The following is an 8,160-nucleotide window of genomic DNA, read 5'->3' on the forward strand; positions in this document are numbered from 1 at the left end:
AAGAGGGGAACCATCTGATTTAGAAGTATGGCTGAGATTAACAATTTAGTTAGCAATATGCTCATGATTCTTTTTCTGTATGAAATGCATAGATTAGTCATTTCTATGATAATGACAAAATGATTAAGAACAGCTGTCACAAAGAACATCTTAAGAGAATGCATTTAACCTATAGAATGGTTTTGGAGCAACTCTAAATGATGGGTCTTCCTGTATGCATGGTAAATTCAGTGAATCATGACAATCATTTTTCAGTGAATCATGATGTTGTTTGCTCTATTTTTTGGGGAAAATCAAGAAGTAAGCCTTTCCCTTTCATTTCTTTTCTATTAAAAAATAACAGTGATTAAAAAAAATATCCTTTAAAACTTTAACTCCAAAGGTGCTATTAAAGATTCACTACAAATATTTTTCTTTTTTATGTTGGCTCAAATTAGGAAAGGAGTGTATCAGGGATGCGTACCCTCTCAATAACTTCTCAATCTATATTTGGACATACTGTTTGGGAAGCTGGACTTTATGAGGAAGATTGTAGCATCAGAATTGGAGGAAGACTCAGCAACAACTTGTGTTATGTAAATGACACAACCTTACTTGCTTAAAATGAGGAGAACCCGTAGAATTTTCTGCAGAAATTTATGCTTGTAGTCTTCAATATAGATTGAAGCTCACTGTCAAGAAGACAAAGTTTCTTACCACTGGTAAAATTGACAGCTTCATGATAGATGGAGAAGGTTGAGATTGTTAACAATTTCACCTTATTTACCTCTACAAGCCATACATTTGATACCAATAGTCAGGGGAAAAAAGATGAATTGCATTAGGGATATCTGCTGTCAGGGATTTCTTCAAAGTGCTGAAGAGCAACAATATCCATCTAGGTACATCTAGATGAGATGGACCTAGGAGTCGCTGAGGTGCACTTGCTTTAGGCCATGATCTTTGCAATTACTTGCTGTGAATCAGAGAGCTGGACTAAAGATGGCAGAAGAAGAATTGATGGCATTGAATTGTGATGCTGGAGAAGAGTATTAACCATATTGTGGACCAGCAAAACAGACAGATCTTTCTGAGAGAGGATGAAACCTACCTGCTCATTGGTGTCAAGAACTTTGAATCTGCTTCTCGCATACTTTGGGCATGTGACCAGGAGGGATTAGTCCTTATAAACAGACATCATGCTTTGAAGGGTGGAGGGACAACACAGGAGAGAAAAACCAGTGACGAGATAGATTGACATAGTGACTGGAGTAATACGGGTAGATATGTCAGAGATAGTGAGATTTTTTTTTCAGAAAAGAGCAGAGTTCAGAACTATTGTATATAGAGTTGCTATTAATTTGAGGCAACTCAATGGCACATAACAACCAAAACCAACAGTGATAATATGAGGAGCTCAGATGACCCAGTACAGGGGTGTTTCAAAGGGAAGCTCTGCTAACACATAGCTCACACCTCTCTGGTAGGTAAAACCCACTGGCATCTCCATGAAAGATGTGTATTCTTTTCTTCTGTGATTTATAGCCAAGGAAATCCAATGTAGGTTCAGCTGTATTTGGATCCCAACTCAAGGACAGTGAATTTGAGATTTTTGTGTGAATTATATTGCATGTACATCTATAAAAATGTGCACTTGCTTCTTTTTCTGCTAGATAAGTTCAATAATAATATGCATATATTTTTCATATGTCGTTGTTATTATGTGCCTTTGAGTCACCTGTGACTTACAGTGACCCTATCTATGGACAAAAGCCCTAAACCCTGCTCTGTCCCTTGCCAATCTTATTGTCTCTGACACACCTATTCCTATTACCCCAGTTACTGAATCAACCCACCTTATCAAGGGTCTTCCTCTCCTGCACCATCTCTCCTCCCTCCCAAGCATGACATCCTTCTCCAAGGACTGATCCTGCCTTGCAACATACTCAAAGTATGTCAAAGTGTGTATGAAGCTTCAGAATCCTTGCCTCCAAGGACCAGCCTGGCTTCACCCTCTCCAGGATGAACTTGTTTGTTTTCCTGGAAGTCTGGGGTAGTATTCAATACTCTTCTCCAGCACCACAGCTCAAAGGCATCAATTATCCTATAATCCCTACTCATTGTCCAGCTTTCTGATGCATAGTAAGTAATTGTAAAGACCATGGCCTGTACCAGGTGCACCTTAGTCTCCAGACTGACATCACTGCTCTTTAGGCCTTTAGAGAGGTTTCTAACAGCAGACTTTCCCAAAGCAATTTGTTTTTTGATTTCCTGGCTGCTGGTACCTAATGTGTTGATTGTAGAGTCAAGCAAACTGAAGCTTTTAACAATCTCAATCTCTTCACCATCTATCATGGTGCTGCGAATAGTTGATATAAAATTTGCCTTCCTTCAATAGCATTCCTTTTCCTTTGCTCTTACCTTTCTTTCAAGTCTAAGGTTACTGGAATTTTAGAACAGAAAGTGATTGCTGAAGTAATAAATACAGATATAAATACAAAATAAATGTAAAATAAAAAGTAATAAATGCTAAAATAAAGGCAAAAGAGTTCAGGAAAGTGTTTAAGGTTACAGAAAGGACTCAGTGACCTAGAGATTTTGTTTAGCTTTTTCTTGTTCTAAAACCAGCTTAAAAATTAATAAGGAATGATAATTTTAAATTCAAGTAAAGAAACATGTTGACTTGAATTATTTCTTCATTTTTCTCTAATTACTATTTTAGACACCTTAGAATTCACTATAGTACTCTCGTTTTTGCTTTTAGGATATAACAAAACAAACAATACACATGAATTTAGCAGTCTATGGATTTTCCCATTCTCTTGTCAACTAATGAATAAATGTCCTAAGGCACAGTGGTGAAGGCCTCATCTCTTCACATATAAAGTCAGTAGTCGAGATCTACTAGCCACTCCACAGGAGAGGAATGTGACATTCTGGGACTATTCAACAAGAACTCTTCTGTGGAGTCACTAGTGGTTTCAAACAATGAATTTTGCAGTTAACATTTGCAATCTTGACCCCACATTTCTCCTCATAGAGCCCAGCCTCTTGTATAACCTGTTCTTCAGATATATGTTGAATAAATCTTTTAAGTGATAATCATGATAATAATTAACATTTTCTTAAGTTGTTTAATACTATTGCATCCAAATTGAACTCAAAGAAACACAGCCCTTTAGGCATTTATTTGTTGTTGATATGAATATTATTTCTTTCCTAGCTTGCCAAAACAAAACAAAAATAAACAACAGTGATTTAGTGATACACATTCAGCCAAATGTCAGAAAATATTTTAAGATCTACTGAGAATGTTTAATATTGTTTGTAGTTCAGTTTAGTTTCAGAACAATGTTTTTGTTCAGAAATAAATTATGTTTTTCCTAAGAACATAAAACTTACATCCACCTTTCCTAGACTACCCACTTCTTTTATTTGTATAAAAGAGATAAGATTAGAATAAATATATTACAGTATATTTTTGTTGATGCTTTCAATTTTCTTATTCCAAGGTTGCCCTTGTTTTTTTTAAATTTCCCATGAAATCAGATATTATTTTCTAATTATGACAATACAATACCGGCTGTGCTAAGTCAGTCTTTTCCTGTTACTGGATTTACTGAACAAGACACAGATAATTTCAGCAGATGTCTTTAATTTGAGAATCTTTACTTTTTTCTAAAGATTGCTCAATTTATTGCGCATATTCACTTTAAAAGGACCAATTTGCTAACTACTTATCACCTTTCAAATTTTAACCATAAATCCTTGTAATTTTATCTGCTTATCAATCATACTACAAATATAATCTTATATTTTGCTGTTGTCATGTGTCATTGAGTCACCTGTGACTCATAATGACCCTATGTACTGACAATCCTAAACCCTGCTTTATCCTGTGCCAGTCTTATTGTCCCTGACACACCTTCCCCATTACCCCAGTCATTGAATCAATACATCTTATTAAGGGTTTTTCTTTTGCGCTGTCCTTCCACCCTCCCAAGAATGAAGTTCCTCTCCAAGGAATGGTTGCTCCTTGCAAGATGTCCAAAATATGTCAGACGAATCTTCAGAATCCTTGTCTTCAGTAAGCACCCTGGTCTCTCTCTCTCTCAGATGAGCCTGTTTGTTCTTCTTACAAATCATAGTATATTCAATGCTCTTCTCCAACACAACAGCTCACAGGTATCAATTCTCCTTTTATCATCCCGAGTCATTGTGCAGCTCTCTGATGCATATAGCAAGTGATTGCAAAGACCTTGGCTTGGATCAGATGCATCTTAGTCTCCAGACTTACATCGTTGTCTGTCAGAGAGGTCTCTGATAGAAGACTTTCCCGATGCAGTTCATCTTTTGATATCCTGGCTGCTGATACCAAGAAGTGTTGATTGTGGAGTCATATAATCTAAATCTGTTAACAATCTCAAGGTCTTCACCATCTATCATGATGCTGTTTTTATTTTACTTTCAAAACAATTATTTTTCCAGTTACTCTGTTATTGCTATTTACCATCATATTGTTTCTGACTAATGGTAACTCTGTGTCCAAGAAAAGGAAACACAGTCTTGTCCTCAGCAATCTTCCCACTAGTTGGTATGCTCAGGTCCACTATTGAAACCGTTTAATTGTTGAGTGCCCTTCAGTCTTGCAAACTTATCTTCCAGAAATATTTCAGATACTAGTCTTTGGTGACTGGTAAGGCTTGTAGAAATTAATATTTGGAAGTAGATCATCATCATACCTATTAGTCCATAAACTCCACTGAAATCTATTCGCAGTTGTTAGTATTACAGACATTTGAAGTACTGGTGGTGTGGGTTCCAGCATGTTGTTGTTGTTTTTAGTTGCCATTGTCTCAAATATGGCTTATAGAGGCCGTATAGACAACAGATCTTAGCCTTGACATATGATACAGCATCTTCATGATCTCTGATATGTTTGAGTCATCGTTTTACTCCCTACGTCAATCTATCTCACTGAGGCTCTTCTTATATTTCTCTGACCTTTCCCAGTATGCCTTTTTCCAAGAACTGAATGCTCCTGACAACATGTCCCAAGTACCTGAGATGAAATTTCACCATCCTTGTCTCTAAACAACATTCTGGTTGCAATTAATCCAAGATAGAGTTGTTAATTCTTTTGACAGTACATGGGTTATTCATTACTCTTCTCCAAAACCATAACTTGAAGACATTGCTTCTTCATCTGCTGTTCATTGTTCTTATTCATTGTCTGACTTCCAGCATGATATTAACAAACAAAACACAGCAGTATGGCAAACTGATCCATGGGTAGTAAGTAACCCACAGTACTAGGTCTAGTGAATGTCACCTTCTAACTGAAGTGAAAACTTCATATAGCATGTTTGCAAATGGTGTCTCTCTGGGAGACTAAGGTGTGTCTGACACAGGTCATGGTCTTTGCAAATTACTTGTTTGCATCAGAGAGTTGGACAATGACCAAGGAGGATAGAAGGAGAATTGATGCCTCTGAGCTGTGGTGCTGGAGAAGAGTATTGAGAGTACCATGGAATGCTAGGAAAATAAACAGATTCATCCTGGAAAGGGTTAAACCGGGTGGCTCCATGGAGGCAAGGATTCTGAGGCTCCGTCTCACATACTTCGGACATGTTGTGAGGAGAGACTGGTCCTTGGAGAGGGACATCATGCTTGGTAGGGTGGAGGGATAGTTAGTGCAGGAGGGGAAGGCCCTCTAGGAGGTGGATTGATTCAGTAACTGGGGTACTCAGGATAGGAGTGTCAGAAACAGTGTGATTGGCACAGGATAGAGCAGAGTTTAGGGCTACTGGACATGGGGTCGCTATGAGCTGCAAGCAACTCGATGGCACATAACAACAACAACATACTTTTTTTCTTTATTTTTCCTATAATAGATTCCTTTATGATACATTTCCATAAGTTTCAGCTTTAAGAGCATTTTAAATAGTACAAGCGGTTGACAAATATTTTTGACAGCACTGATAATTTCCTGTGACAAACAACTTCATTAGACAATATTTTCTATTTTTTTTCTATATGAGAATGGCTTCATAGGGAACACACACATGTAATAGCAAATTTAAAGATTGATACAATGGCTGCAGCAATGGGCATAGTGGAGACTGTAAGAATGTTGGATAGAGCAATATTTCATTCTATTGTAACCAAGATTACTGTGAATTAGAAGTAACTCAAGGATACCTAACAGTAGCATACAACATGCGAGAGAAGAATGTAAATCCTTATTTTTACAAATTACAAGTTGGTTTCTAAGTGGTTGTATCAATTTATCGTTCCACTCAATAGTTAATGACAGCTATTATGAATCTATATTTAATTCCTAAAATGCTGTATTTTAACTTTTGCTAAATGTATAGTCTTTCAAGTTTCTAAAATATTACTTGATGTTTTAGACTACCTCATTATGACCTTAATTCTTATTTGTGAACACTAATGACATTCACAATCACAAAAATTATATCTTTGATGCACACAATTGGATTTAAAAGAAATAAAAATATTAAAAAAGAAAGCTTATTAAAATATTTTTGGATATACATATGCATTCACACAAAACTAGAAAAAACAATTTTGCATATGATTTATGCGTATAAGTAGCATGGGTGATTATTTCTAGGAAGGGTAAAAAAGGGCTTTTATTGGGTTGGTGAATAAAAGATATCATTTGATATTCTTATCATTTTCTCACAAGTAAGTCTATAGATTCTGTGTTTTTCTTATACTATATCAGAAGTATTTCTTATCATTAAAAGTAAAATATGAATTTTTCCCAGATGATTGCTATGTTTTCTGTATGTTCTTCTTATTTATCCCCCTAAGACTTTGTAAGAGAAAATTAGGTTTCTGGGAGCTGTGCCTAACCCATTTCACTGTCACTCTCCTGGTCTAAGACATTATGATCTCTCCTCACTATCACTTAAATTGGCTCTACATGGTTTATCTGCTTCTGCTCTTTCATTATGCAGTCTATTCCTTTAAATATTGTTCTTTAAATATTAAAGTCAGATCATATATCATTTTGGCACAAAAGGTTGCAATGAATTCCTGTTTCAGAGTAAAAAATAAATTTCATATGATGACCATAAGATCCCTTGTTAATATTTGACCTATTTTCTACTGATGTATAAACGCAAGGGAATGTATTGAGACGTCTATACCATATATCAATTTAGCTGGAGCCACTATTTCCAAAGATATGAACTTACCTCCTTTAAATCTGCTGACATATTTCTCCACAGGGTAAGCCCAGGTTACCAAATTTGAATAGGTACCTTGCAACCCACATCACAACTCTATGCTACCGATGCCTCTTAACCTTGCTTTGTTTTGTGGGGTTTTTTCCCCCTCTTTCCTTTTTCAATGGTAAAAATTGCTTTTAGCATGTTATGTAATATACTTATGAGGCTTTTTAGCTATTTCGTGCTTTTCTCTCCTAGAATTTAACCTCTCTGAAGCAGGGAATATTTATTTGGCCCTTAATCAGTATTTCTTGAATTAATACATGTGTTAATCATATGTTTTAATAGTCAAACCAGAAAAATTGTTTCTAGAACATAAAGACTAGCCAAGTTGGTGTTACTATATATAAACTCTTTCTTAGTTAATATGTCTATGTATTTTCCTGATTCGATGAATACAAATTTCTTACAAGTTACAGGTACACCATCATACCAGATCTCTGAGATAGTGACAGTAACAATGCTGTATTTCTCAGGTCTAAGAGTTCTGAGCTCTTCCAAGAATTGGTGCTTAATAATAGTCTTTGTCTAGAGCAGCTCAATTTATTCTTTCTAATAATGACAAGCAAAATTATTAAACATGCCTTAATCACCGTATTTCTTATTATTTAGAAAATATTAACTAATATTAAGTGATTATTTCTTTAAAAAATTATGAAACATGACATTGGCATTCCAAAGGTGTTGTTGTTGTTGTTGTTATGTGTTGTTGAGTCACTGTGACTCATAGTGAGCCTATGTACAACAGCCCTGATGTTGTTGTTGTTATGTGCCATCAAGTCGTTTGCGACTCATAGTGACCCTATGCAAAACATCCCTGAACTCTGCTCTGTCCTGTGCCAATCGCACCGTCTCTGACACACCCATCCCGATTACCCCAGTCACTGAATCAATCAACCTCATAGGGGACCTTCCCCTTCTG

This window comes from Elephantulus edwardii, unplaced genomic scaffold (genome assembly GCF_000299155.1).
Source record: "Elephantulus edwardii isolate Elephantulus edwardi_28Jun2011 unplaced genomic scaffold, EleEdw1.0 scaffold00253, whole genome shotgun sequence".
In the NCBI taxonomy this organism is placed as follows: Eukaryota; Metazoa; Chordata; class Mammalia; order Macroscelidea; family Macroscelididae; genus Elephantulus; species Elephantulus edwardii.